This window comes from Prionailurus viverrinus, chromosome E2, assembly GCF_022837055.1.
Source record: "Prionailurus viverrinus isolate Anna chromosome E2, UM_Priviv_1.0, whole genome shotgun sequence".
Classification (NCBI taxonomy): Eukaryota; Metazoa; Chordata; class Mammalia; order Carnivora; family Felidae; genus Prionailurus; species Prionailurus viverrinus.
The window spans coordinates 57,676,886-57,690,716 of record NC_062575.1 but is presented as its reverse complement, the minus strand read 5'-3'; the positions used below and the strand labels follow the sequence as shown (position 1 = coordinate 57,690,716).

General features: G+C 40.9%; 1 long non-coding RNA gene across 1 annotated transcript; it reads left to right on the top strand.

Moving 5' to 3' along the window:
- The first annotated feature begins 332 nt into the window (after window positions 1-332).
- LOC125153463 (uncharacterized) lies at window positions 333-13,374 on the top strand. Its single transcript, XR_007147491.1, has 2 exons — window positions 333-370; window positions 13,249-13,374. It is a non-coding gene; the product is annotated as an uncharacterized LOC125153463 (long non-coding RNA).
- The last annotated feature ends 457 nt before the right edge of the window (window positions 13,375-13,831 follow it).

Here is a 13,831-nt window from a genome sequence, read left to right as displayed (position 1 = left end):
GAGAGAGATAATTCCCAAGCATGTTCCAAGCGAAAAGCATACAGCCTGACATGGGCCACTATCTCATGAACCATGAGATCATGATCTGTACCGACATCAAGAGTTAAGGCTTAACTGAGCAAGTCACCCAGGGGCCCCTCACTGAAAGCTTTTGTTTCAATCATTATTTGTGCTCTATTGTATTTCAGGATTTTAAGACACTCAAACATGCTAATTATGTGATTTGTCTTTTTCTGAATATCCAAAAAGTAAATACAGGAATATGTCTGTGTCATGACTATGGAGTGGAATAAAAACCTATGGGATGAAGGAGCTCCTGGGTGGCTTAGTTGGTTGAGTGTCTGACTTCCTCTCAGGTCATGATCTCATGGTTTGTGAGTTCAAGCCTCACATCGGGCTCTGTGCTGACAGCTCAGAGCCTGAAGCCCGATTCAGATTCTGTGTCTCCTTCTCTGCTTCTCCCCTGCTCACGCTGTCTCTCTCTCAAATAATAAATAAACATTAAAAAAAAAAACCTATGGGATGAAGGTCTGTTTGATTTAGAACCTCTACTCCCAGAAGTCAATAGCTCTACTACATAAAGGTGAGGGGCTTCGTTGCCCAGTGGAAACTGATGTGACATGGGCCAAGAGTAAATGCTCAAAGTATCTTGAGGCCTTTTTGCTGAAAGAGACTTTTTATTAAAGCACAGGGATAGGATCCAGGGGAAGAATTGCAATGTGATTGGGAGGAAACACTGATTATACACTTCTAATGGGGAGGGGGGAGGGAGCTGTGGGGGAAGCCAAGCTATCCCAGTCTGATGGCAAGGCCCAGGCTGTGGACAGATTGGTGACTGCAAGGTGGCCCACCGACAGTGAAGCTTCTTGAACCCCAGGTTTTAGGTAATTTGGCCTTACTAAAAGTACCTGGGGTATTGTCTGTTGGGGAACTGCCCTCGACAGGCCCCCTGGGAAAAGAACCATTAGGAAATAAAATAAGGTTCTGCAAGAAATTGTGCAGCCCTATATTTAGCCCTTGCCATCCCCTATGGAGACTCCTCTACGTACAGGAAGGATAGCCTCATACATTTGCCAGCAAAGGAGGCCAATAAAGGAGAGACATATGGATTTGAAAGCCTCGCTCTGGCAACTAAAGACTGTATCTACAGGCACAAGTCACTCTAACCCTAGTCCCACTTGGTCCCCAGGAGGCATTCCAGATGATGATAATGATTGAACCTAGTTGGTTAAGGTACAGGATGGTTCATTAGTTCCTAGGTTCATTGTCTCTCTGAGAATCTATGAGGCATGGGTTTCTAAGGCTTTTTCAGCTCCTTCCTGGCACCTGGGATGGAGGCAAACACATTGTTCTTCTACTAGGAGGTCATGTCCCTGTAACTGTTCCACTTGAGGTGTTGAGAGATAGATGACCTTTCATGAAAACAGCAAAGCAAATGCTTTATAGATTATAGATAAACATAGATGCATAATGGAATAATGTAAGAAATTAAACAATATCAAAGGGTATGAGGGAACATTATGAGAAAATTGCCATGTTATTTCTTAAAGGTTGATCACACATAGGAACATTTTCAAAATTAGGTAATGTTAGAAAAACATAGATGACGTATGCTACAAGGAAATCACTAGCAAATATAATGCCACGTTTGCTACAATAAATCGGACAGTTCAACACACTGCTGTTGTCCGTGTCCATTTTTATTTTTTGTTTTTTTTTAGTTTTGTTTTATCTTCACTTTCTCCCCAATGCCATTCATCCTTCAGGAACCCCTGGTTGCTGGAGCTGGACTCCAACAGTTGGGGGGTGGGAGGGGGAAGGGGTGGAAATAATAGATGTTTCTAAAGGATTTTTATATGTTAAGGACTTACAGGATACTGGAAGTCTGGCTATTGTCAAGCTAAGGTTGCTTTTGCCTCTGTAAAAGATTTAACATTAAAGCAGTTGTGAATTCCTTGAGGAATATATTCCTCTGTCAGCCTCAAGTATTTGTCAATGGGTTGCAAGTTGTAAGAAAACTTATTTTTATCTGCATTTCTTTTACCTTTGTTTTCCTCATCAGAAACTACAAAGAAGTGGTTCCTGGGTGGCTCAGGCAGTTAAGGGTCTGACTTGATTTCAGCTCAGGTCAAGGTCTCATGGTTTCATGAGTTCCAGCCTTGAGTCTGGGTTTGCACTGAGTCTGTAAAGTCTGCTTGTGATTTGCACACTCTCTTTGCAATTCCCCTGCTCCCGCTCTTTCTCAAAATAAACAAACTTAAAAAAAAATACAAGGAAAGAGAAACTAGGAGAAAGAAGGTTCCAATTTAAATGTGATGGTGTCTGGAAATCGCTCAGGGAATCTGCCTAAAATCATTACAACAGATAAGAAGGAAAATATGAATGTTACGGGTTGGGGGGGGGGGGTAATCTGGCAGAAAGCAGAAAGCCAAGTAAAAACAAAAGGTAACATCAACTGTAAGGAAACAAATTGATATCAGTGCCTATAGCTCTGGACATGGGATCACTGGTATGTTCTTGAGACCCACAAACAGTAAATCAGAATATAAACAACTTTGAGGATACAGTGGATTTATACAGACTTCAATCACATATACTTTCCATTTCCTGTAATATCTAGTATATCTTAAATAGAGTATGTTTTCCACATACTAAAAAGCAAGAATTTCTTTTTATAGAACGTTCCAAGTTATTCTGTGCCTCATATCCATCTTGTGTATTTGTGTGTTTTCATAATCCTACTCTACCCAGAGCAGAGAAAGCATTCAGATTAGACCTAAATGGGAACTGTTTTCCTTGAGTGCTATCCCAGAACCAGCAAAAGGACACTTGGATTCAACACCTTCCCCTCTGGATCTGTCACAAAGGGAATATTTTCAATACTTGCAGGAATTTAATTCTAAGTGACAACTGTTGTTGCCCTACTGGAAGCCATGTCGGAGAGAAGGGAGAGAAGTCTGTGGGATATGGGGGAGGAGTGTTCTAAAGACATAACCTAGATTATCATTTCTGAAAGGTTAAGTATTAGGTGAAAACATAAAGCAGAACCATCAGAACTAGAAAGAAAGAAAGAAAGAAAGAAAGAAAGAAAGAAAGAAAGAAAAAGAAAGAAAAAGAAAGAAAAAGAAAGAAAGAAAGAAAGAAAGAAAGAAAGAAAGAAATCATTGGCTTTTTTTTAAATTTTCTTTCAGAGAGAGAGTGTATGCGCATGCAAACAGAGGAGAGAAACAGAGAGAGAGAATGGAATCTTAAGCAGGCTCCATGCTCAGCACTAACCCCGATGCAGGGATGGATGGCAGGATCCTGGGATCAGGACCTGAGCTGAAATGAAGAGTCTGATGCTCTCTGAACTGAGCCACAAAGGTGCTTTGCAATTTCTACATGCATGGAATTTCCTGAGAAAAAGACAACTGGGCCTCTAGCCTGGGAAGCAAGGCTTACCTGAGAACAGGCCATTTCTTCTTTCACCTCCTCCATTAAATTCCTTTCTCAGAAGATCTTTGTGGAGAAATCGCAGCTGAATGAGATGTCTTTAAAGCCACCAACACAGCCTCTGCACCTATCAACTGCTCACCTGCAGGCAGCACTTTGAAATGTAAAAAAAGGCCCAACTTCCAGTCCTTTGTGTCCTGAGCTACTCAGAAACTATGAGCTTCTACTTGGGGACAAATTTCTGAGTTTCCCTTACCTTCTTTCAGGGGGCCTCCCCTCCTGCAGATGCCCACAAATTCTGCTTGAGCATAGGAACAGTGTGCTACATGGACCTGACCCTCCCCAACTCCTATGGAGGAGACCCTGTTACCTCCCCTTGAGCAAAAGCCTGCACTCAACTCTCATAAATTAATGGGAAGACTTCCTGCTTAACTCTGGGCCTAAGAATTATGATAGGAAAAGATAGGATTCTGGAAGCAGAAAGGGAAAGTTTAGGACATGAGGTCCCTGGGTGGGGAAAAACACATTTTAGAACAAGGCTGGGAGTGTCCAAACACAGCAAACCCCCTCAGGCATAAGGTTCCTTTTAAGACTGTAACAAACACTACCTACTCACCCCCAGGTTTCCCTCAAGAGTTTGACTAAGAGACCTAACTAAAAATAAGTAATAGACCCAAGACTTAGAACCCCCAAGAAACACTATGGCCATAGACCACCCCTCATACAATGGAAACACACCAATCAAATGTCCCCTCTCTCTAAACAGAGATTTTCTACTACACTTACTTTCTTATACTCTAATAAATTTTTGCCTGTTGCTCATTTTGTGTCCACCTCTTCATTCTTTGAAGCGGGAAGACCAGAAATCCCGGGTAGTGAGGGAAGAAATCCTGCAACAGAATCCCCTGGAGCACTTCAATAGAATAACACTGTGGTTTCCACCCACTTAGTTGAGGGAATCTGGGGTGGGGGGGAGGGCCGCAGCAATGATCCTTCTTGAAACTCCACACGTGATCCTATTGGGAAGCATTTGGGGAAGTGACCACGCAAAAAACGGTCACCAAGTCTGTGGTTGTTATCCAGATTTAAATCCTTTCCCTCTCCACTGATCAGTTTCTGGAGATTTATACATTCTCCCTCTTTCTGCTTCACAGAGGGAGAGACCCTTCTAAATGGCACTTTCTGGCTTTCCCTTATACATGCAAATGTCTCTTACAAAGGAAACTATACTTATATACGTTTCCTTTGTAAGTACAAAGTCAAACAAAAATCAAAATGGCAGCATTAAACCATCAGTGAGGTTTGTTATTAAACGTATAACTTCGTTTTCCCTTTTGGAACCCCCCCCCCCTTATGTCTTCTTAGCCTTTTAAAAAAATGTTTTTCAATGTTTATTTATTTGTGTGTGTGTGAGAGAGAGAGAAAGAGAGAGAGAGTGAGCTGGGAAAGAGCAGAGAGGGAGACATTGTTCCAAAACAGACAGCAGAGAGACTGATGTAGGGCTCGAACTCACTGTGAGATCATGACCTAAACCAAAGTGGGATACTTAACTGAGCCACCCAGGCGCCCCTCTTAGCCTTTTTTTTTTTTTAAATGAGAAATTGAGGACCACACTGAAAACATGATGAACAAGGCTGGTAGGGCATACACAATTCCTGTCAAAACCGGATGGATCCTTTATTTCCCTACACCCCATTGGCCCCTTCCTGGAGGTGGTCTTGCAGTTCTGAAGGCCCTAACCTGCCTCAGCCTCCTCAGCCCCCCAAAGCAAGAAAGCTACTCTTTCTCTTTATCCCAAACTCTGTCTTCATGTTTTATTTTGACTCTGAAGCACCAAGGTCAGTTTTCAATGGAATGAATGTGTAAGAGAGGAACATATTTTTTTCTTCATTTGTTTTCTACTCTTTGGTAGTTTAATAATTCAACTGACAAGACAATTGCACAAGAGAAAAAGTATTCTTAATTATAGGAACATCAATTATTTGAGGCTCAAAGACAGGGGATTGATGTTTATGTGCCATTGTGACTTAAGGAGAAAGGGGTAGGGATTCAGAATTTCAAAAAAGGTCAAGTACATTCACAAGAAAAAGGAAAGAGTAAATTTTGCCAAACAAGTATTTGCCATGCCAGGCCAGTATCTCTTTATAAAAAGTTCCTCTCTGGTATTAGCTCTTTTCTCGAAAGAGGTCCCTCATCTAATTTATATTTGGTATAGCAGGCTCAGAAATGGAAGACATCTCCCTTTGCTGCAGCAGAATAATACTAGAGAAAATTCTGTTTTCACACTGGGTTCCTTCCAGCTTGTCTCTTGGCTCAGGAGGGAGACCCTGAGGAGAAAGCAAATCTGAGGAGAAAGCAAATCTGAGGAGAAAGCAAACCTCAGGGGAACAGGAACTACCCCCTCAAGCCACAAGGACTGCCCTGAACCAGAAAGACCCCACCCCTGATCGAATCCTAGACAATTACATATTTAATCTGCACTGTCTACCTGCAGGTACCCACTCACTTTTGCCCCCGTTTCCCTTATATAAACCTGTGTCTCCAGCACATTGGAGACAATCTGTGAGACATTAGTCAGCCATCTTCCCAGTGTTGACCTCTCTGAAAAAGCTTCCTTTTTTTTTTTTTTTTTAAATTTTTTTTTTCAACGTTTATTTATTTTTGGGACAGAGAGAGACAGAGCATGAACGGGGGAGGGGCAGAGAGAGAGGGAGACACAGAATCAGAAACAGGCTCCAGGCTCTGAGCCATCAGCCCAGAGCCTGACGCGGGGCTCGAACTCCGGGACCGCGAGATCGTGACCTGGCTGAAGTCGGACACTTAACCGACTGCGCCACCCAGGCGCCCCAAAAAGCTTCCTTTCTTATCTCACCACTTCTCATCTCTCTGCCTTTGGATTTTACGTATGTCAAGTGGCTGAACTTGATCTGTTTGGGACCCCAGAGACAGGCGCTCTTGCACCCCTTCCTGCACACCAGGTAGCAGGAGATGAGTGGTGGCAAAACCAGAATAGGATTTTTGTCAGCAAGGCCAATACTGAGAAGGCAGTGGACTAATGTCTCAAACACGGTCTCCAAACTGCTGAACATTCTTCCAGGGTCATATAAAGAAAGAAAATGTAGGACAAAGGGTGGTGGTACATGCAGATTGTGAAGGTCAGGCTGATCACTGCATTGTTGTCAGGGATGTGGGGTCTTGCTCTTTCAGGGCAATCCCTATTGCTGGGGGGGGGGGGGGAGTTTTCTTTCCCATCCTGGGATGCTTTGCCTGCTGGGGCTTCTACAGGAGCTAAAAGATGAGCTGGAAAGGAGTGAATCAGGAAATATAGATGAAGGTCAAAGTGGAGACAGTTGAAGGCACTGCTGGGTCCTCTTTCCATTTCACAACGTCTATGTATATTTATTTTTTAAAACTTGAGTGACCATTAGATGTTCAGAAATGGAAAACAGGGGGCTCAGTGGGTTGGCTCTTGAAGCTACCATGGCATAAATTTGGAGAGTCCACACACACATGGACATTCCAAAGTCAGGCAGGCAAAATGAGGTATAGCTGTCATCCTGAACTAAGGAGAAGAGAGTAGGAGTCTGGGATTTCAAAATAAAGAAATGCATTGACAGGCTGAATAGGAGAGGAGCAGGTGTTTGGTGAAGAGGTTCAGGACAGTCACTCCCATCCCCACCCAGAATGTCCCACTTTGGCATGTGGATTATTCTGAGCTGAAAGTACTTGAAAGTCCCCATGGTCTCAGGGGAAAGGTTTGCTCTTCCCTTCATCATACAGAAGAATCTAAATTGAAGGTCCTTTCCAGAATAAAGGTTATTAACGAATACATTTTCTCTGAGCGACTCATCTCTATGGTAGGGCAAATGTCTCATCCCTAAACTTCTACTCTTCCTATCACCCTGTGAAGTACATTCCTTTCCTTGAAATCCCAGGCACCTACCCCCTTCTCCTCAGTTCAGAATACCTGTATACCTCATTTTGCCTGTCTTAAAATGTCCATGTCTAGGTGGATTCCTTGTACGCATGCCATTACACTTGATTTTCTCATGTTAATCTGTCTCCAGTCAATTAGACCCTTGAAGGGGACATAAATTCTTGCCATGTGACATAGGTAATTAGATGTTTGCTCTGCCATACACATGGATCACTCAGATAAAATTTATCCTGGGTAATAATGCTTGTTTTGGAAAGGGCACACAATTTGGAATCCTGCATGTAGTTAAGGAAGGTACCAAAGTTTCTCTGGAGCCCACAGGGTCTTGACTGCCTCCAGCTCCAAATAATCCTAATATGCCAAAGTGGTACATTCTGGTGGGGCCTGTCCCAACCCCTTTCAAAGCATATTATGTAATGAGAAATTATGAGATTAAGGCACCAAAACATACAGCATTTCCTTCAATGTATCTGACTTGGGGTTTCAGCAAAATATTAGCGCCTTCCATTGAGGCATGGGAGGAGCAGTGAGCCAAACCTCTGACCTCCTTTAATCTGTTCAGTGAGGGGAGAGCCCAGGGTAGGGCCAGACCTGGAAAAGCTTAACAACAGAGGGTTCTGGATGAGCTGTGGAGGCAGAGGGCTCTAGGCTACTAATCTCCCTGCCTGTGGGATATTGTCAGTTTTGTCTCTCTAAATTTGTCTAACAAAAACTTTGTACAATTCTACTCTACTTAAGTCAATCCCCTATTTTATGACATAAAATGATAAGTGATTTAACAAACACTTAGAGGTTTCTGGGACAATACTATAGTTGGCCCTTGAAACACAGGTTTGAAGTGCATGGCTCTTTCTGCATACAGTTTTTGTTTGCATAAACACAGAATACTGTAAATGTATTTCCTTATGATTTCATTAATATTTCTCTACCTTACTTTTATTGCAAGACCATGTGTGTGTGTGCGTGTTTGTGTGTGTGTGTATAAAATACAAAATGTGTAATTGACTATGTTATCCGTAAGGTTTCCAGTCAACAGTTGTCGGTTAAGAATTATGTTTTCAAAGTGTCATAAGTGATACAGGGATTTTTCACCTGCATAGCGGTGTTGGTGCCCCTAACCACTACATCGTTTAAGGATCAACTACATTTTATTCTTTACAAGGTAAACAAATACAAGTATTACTACTACTAACAACTAGTTTCTTTGTGGATGGCCTTCAGGGGCCACCTTTGTACTCACAAAACCACAGAGAAATGAAATCATAATCCCCCATAAATCATCCCTTCCTTGCAGTTACCCCAAAACCTTAAATTCAACCATTTAAACATTTGCTCTGTGAGACTGGAAGTCTCTCAATTATAGAGGTCATGGCACTTCATCTCTGTTTTTCTAATAACCATATTAAATATAAACTGTCACTTTATCAGTTTGCATCTCCAAGCCTCCTCAGAGTTTGTCACGGTACCTATAAACACATTTTAATCCTGACAAAAACATTAAATTCCATATTACAGATTAAAAAAACAAAAAACAAAATAAAACAAAACGAACAAACAAAAAACCTCACCAAACCAGGGTTTCTCAAACCTGAATTGTATAGAAACTTGGGAAAGACTGAAAAACTGATACAGAACAAAGGATATTGCAGGGAGATAATGACTATAAATTTCTATTTTGGATAACATCCTTGTGGAGGAAAAAAAATAATTGAAATTAGTTAAATAATAATTCTGTAATTCTATAATATTAAGGTGCCTTGTTAGTTGTATGTTTTGTCAAAAGTACCAGAGCAATGTCTGACGTCAAGAACAGGGAACAGGATGAGGAGTATATGAGAACTGTGTTCTCTCTGCCACACTTCTGCAATATTAATTTATTACATAAAAAAATTCAGATTAAAATTATAACTTTATAGGGTCCCCTGGACTGCCCAGTCTATTAAGCCCCCGACTCTCAATTTCAGCTCACTTCATGATTTCACAGTTCAAGAAACAGAGCCCACCCTGGGCTTAAAGGTTTTGTCATAGTCTCTGCACTTGTTGGGTTTCAACCCAAGGATATACACTCTGATGTGAAGGAGAGTCTGAGCAATAGTTAAAGGCTTCAGCAAATTCTTTACGTTTCCAAGGTTTCTTCCCAGTATGAATTATCTGATACCCATGAAGGCATCAACTCCAGGTATAGACTTTGCCACATTCTTTACATTTGTAAGGTTTTTCTCCAGTATAAACTCTATGATGTGAAAAAAATGTAAGTACTGGTGAAGGACTTTCCCACATTCTTTACATATGTAAGGTTTTTTCTCAGGTTGGAAACTTTTTTTTTAATGTTTATTTATTTTTGAAGGAGTGAGAGACAGAGTGTGAGTGGGGGAGGGGCAGAGAGAGACACAGAATCTGAAGCAGGCCCCAGGCTCTGAGCTGTCAGCACAGAGCCCGAGGTGGGGCTCCAACTCACAGACTGCGAGATCATGACGTGAGCAGAAGACAGACTCTCAACTGACTGAGCCACCCAAGTGCCCCTCAGGTTGAAAACTCTTGAGCAAGTTGTGAAGGCTGCTTAAAAACTTTGCCACGTTTACTACATTTCTAAGTATTCTCTCCAGTCAGGAAACAATGACATTTAATAAAGTTTGAGCTTTGATGGAAGACTTCCCCAGATTTATTTATTTTATACTCATTCTCTAGAAACTGAATGCTCTGCTGTTTATTAGGATTTGATGCACAGTTAACCTTTTTCCCAGATTCATTTCATTAAGTTGTCTCCATGGTAAACATCTTGGTAGTTATTGAAGACAGAGCCTTCACTAAAGATCTTCCCTAATTCACAACATGTGAAAAGTTGTTCCAAATTCAGTATTATGTGATCTTATTGAACAGTAATGCTTAGATAAAGACCTTCTCATAATTATCAAAATTAGAGACTTTGGAACAAAGAGGTATTATTTATTGGTGAAACAATAAAAAACCCTCAAAAAGAATACCTCAAACTGATCATATTTAGAAATTTTATCTTCACTTTTAATTTTCGAGAAATCAGAAATATCAGAATAATTGATCCAATCCTATATTTGAAATGGTTGCAATGGTTACTTTTGGCATGCACTTGGTGACTTTCCAGATTTTTCAAATTTCCTGTCAGAGCATATACATGTTTAGAAAATGGACTTTGGTCTTTGTATTCATAAAGACATTGTTCCACAAAGATAGCTGTCTTAAAGTGGAATTCCCCCAAATGTTTTATATCTTCAAATTTTTTTTAATGTGTGTGTGTGTTTGTTTGTGTATGTATGTATGTATGTATGTATGTATGTATTTAGGAAGGGAAGGCATAAAGAGAGGGAGAGAGAGAATCCCAAGGAGGCTCCACACTTTCAGTGCACAGCTTAACACAGGGTTCGAATCATAAACCATGAGATCATGACCTGAGACAAAACCAAGAGCGATACCTAACTGACTGATCCCACCAGGTGCCCCTCATCAATCTCTTTAGGCAATAAGGATTGTATTGTGGGTAAATGCCCAGTTTGGTTCTATCCATCATAATACTCCTTCTGCTCTTCCTTCTCCCCTTCACCTTCCCAATCTTTCACTAACTGTGAATTCTCAAAAGTCACATATCTTCCCAATAGCACCTCATGGAAAGAATCTCCTTTGCCTGTCTTTGTCAACAAGCCCAAGGCATAACTGAAAGATACCAAATAAATGATCCCACAACTGCACTTGCATCAATATACGGTAAGGTGCTAATGCAAAAACTTAATACCCATCACCAGACAGCAGACTTGAGAAATAGGAGGCACAGAGATTTTGCTCCTCCAAGGAGAAACAGACTGACCAAACTGCCTTTTCAAGTGCCCCAGAATCCGGTTGGGAGAACAAAGCACTTCCAGGCAAGGACAAACTGAAAAAGACTCACATCAAAGAGGAAAGAAAAGGGGCGCCTGGGTGGCGCAGTCGGTTAAGCGTCCGACTTCAGCCAGGTCACAATCTCGTGGTCCGTGAGTTCGAGCCCCGTGTCAGGCTCTGGGCTGATGGCTGGGAGCCTGGAGCCTGTTTCCGATTCTGTGTCTCCCTCTCTCTCTGCCCCTCCCCCGTTTATGCTCTGTCTCTCTCTGTCCAAAAAATAAATAAAAAACGTTGAAAAAAATTAAAAAAAAAAAAAGAGGAAAGAAAAGTTAGTGACACTTTCCCCCAATAGCTTTTCACTCTACCTGGGACTCCATGGCAAGATTATGAGAAAATGCTCAACTCTGCATAGGAAATAAGACATGAGTGACCTGTGTAAATATCTGGCTCTTTTGTAGCTACCTGAGGGGACTGGATCCTGTCATACAGGACACTGAGGGCTCAAGGAATGGATGCATATTATGAAAGCATTATGTTGGCTGCTCAGAAAAAAAGCTGAGTATTTCTTCAAACACCAGAGACTGCAGAACTTAAACCAAACAACAGGAGAGAGAGGTGAATCATGTGCTCTAAATAAGACCCAATACATACTTTCTTAACTGGGAAATCACAAAAGCTCAGACTTTATACATCCTCAGAATATGTTTCATAGGGCCCAGGATTTACTAGCACAGCTTTTATTTGTGTTCTCCTTTACAAGGCAAGTTCATAAAGCCTGGGACCAGAGGCTGGGTTTTAAATTCCCAAATCTCAGTGAAAGATCATAAGGCATAGCAAGCAACAGAAAAATGTGTTCCAATTGAAGGAATGAAGTAAAGCTCCAAAACTTACCATAAATTTATACATAACTATTCATTACCTGACAAAGAACTCAAATTAATCATCATAACCATGCATATGGAGAATGAAGAGAGAACAAATGGGGAACTAAATGATATCAGAAAAACTATGTATGGCCAAAATAAAATTCAAACTAACAGAAAGTATGCAAAACAATGAAACAAAAATTAGGAGCTAAAGAGTCCAGTAAATACATTTTAAAGACCAGTAAAAAGGGGGTGCACGACTGGTTCAGTTGGTACAGCATGCAACGTTTGATCTCAGGGTTCTGGGTTTGAGCCCCATGTTGGGTATAGAGATTACTTTAAAAAATTATGTATTAAAAAAAACAGTAGGGGCACCTGGGTGGCTCAGTCAGTTAAGCGGCTGACCTCTACTCAGGTCATGACCTCATGGTCCCTGAGTTTGAGTCCCACATCGGGCCCTCTGCTGACAGCTCAGAGCCTGGAGCCTGTTTCAGATTGTGTGTCTCTCTCTCTCTCTGCCCCTCCCCCGTTCATGCTCTGTGTCTCTCTGTCTCAAAAATAAATAAACATTATTTTTTTTAAATAGTAAAGGGTTAACAAAAGTCTTAATCAGAAAAAAAAATCAGAAAACTTAAAGGTCACTTGTTTTAAATTGTCCACTGAAGGACCAAAGCAAAAACAAACACACAAAAATTAACAAAGGACAGAGTCCAATGAACTTTTGGAACACTAACAAGTGAACCAATATACATATTAAGAGGACCCCATATGAGAGGAGAGTGAAAGGGAACAGAGAGCTTACATGAAAAACTAATGGCTCATAATTCCCATATTTGTGGAAAGAAACAAGCCAGAAGCTCAGTGAATTTTTATGCAGGATAAATGCCAAGTCTTAAATTTATATCTTAAATTATAGTGACACACTATAATTAACTTATCATAAATCAGAGGTGAACAGAAAACTTTGAAACACTATGAGGAAAGCAACTCATCTTGTCCAACAGATCCAGTGTAAGATACTAGCAGTTTCCCCACATACCTTGTAGGAAGCAGTGCATAGGACAATATATTCAAGTACTGAAATATCAAAAAATATCAACCAAGGGGTGCCTTGGTGGCTCAGTCAGGTAAGTGTCCAGCTACAGCTCAGGCCATTATATCAAGGTTCCCAAGTTCAAGCTCCATTGTCAGACTCTGTGCTGACAGCTCAGAGCCTGGAGCCTGCTTCAGATTCTGTGTCCCCCTCTCTGTCTGCCCCTCCCCCACTCATGCTCTGTCTCTATCTCTCTCTCAAAAATAAATAAACGTTAAAAAAAAGAAAGAAAGAAATGGAGAAAGGAAGACTTTCTCAGGAAAAAACCACTAGAAGTTTAGCAGTAAACTGGCTCTATAAGAAACATTAAAGGGAGAGTTTTGTTAAAATATGATTCTAAAAGTAACGGAAGTGTAATGAACATATAAAACTCTGCTCAATATATTTAAACAAATATAGAAACCTGGAGTTCGTAATGAGGAACCAAAAATCAGTTTTATTTCTGTGACAGACTATTTTAAACAAATAATAAAAGCATAAAAATCACAAACCCATGTCATAGAGTAAACAACATAAAAAGCAGAATTTAGGATATTGGTAAGACAAAGTAGGTGCAGTGGTGAACATGATATGTCTGAGAGATTTTAAGTCCTTCTCATGGTAACCACAAAGAAAATTCCTATAGAATACAGAAAGCAGATGAGAATGTCATGA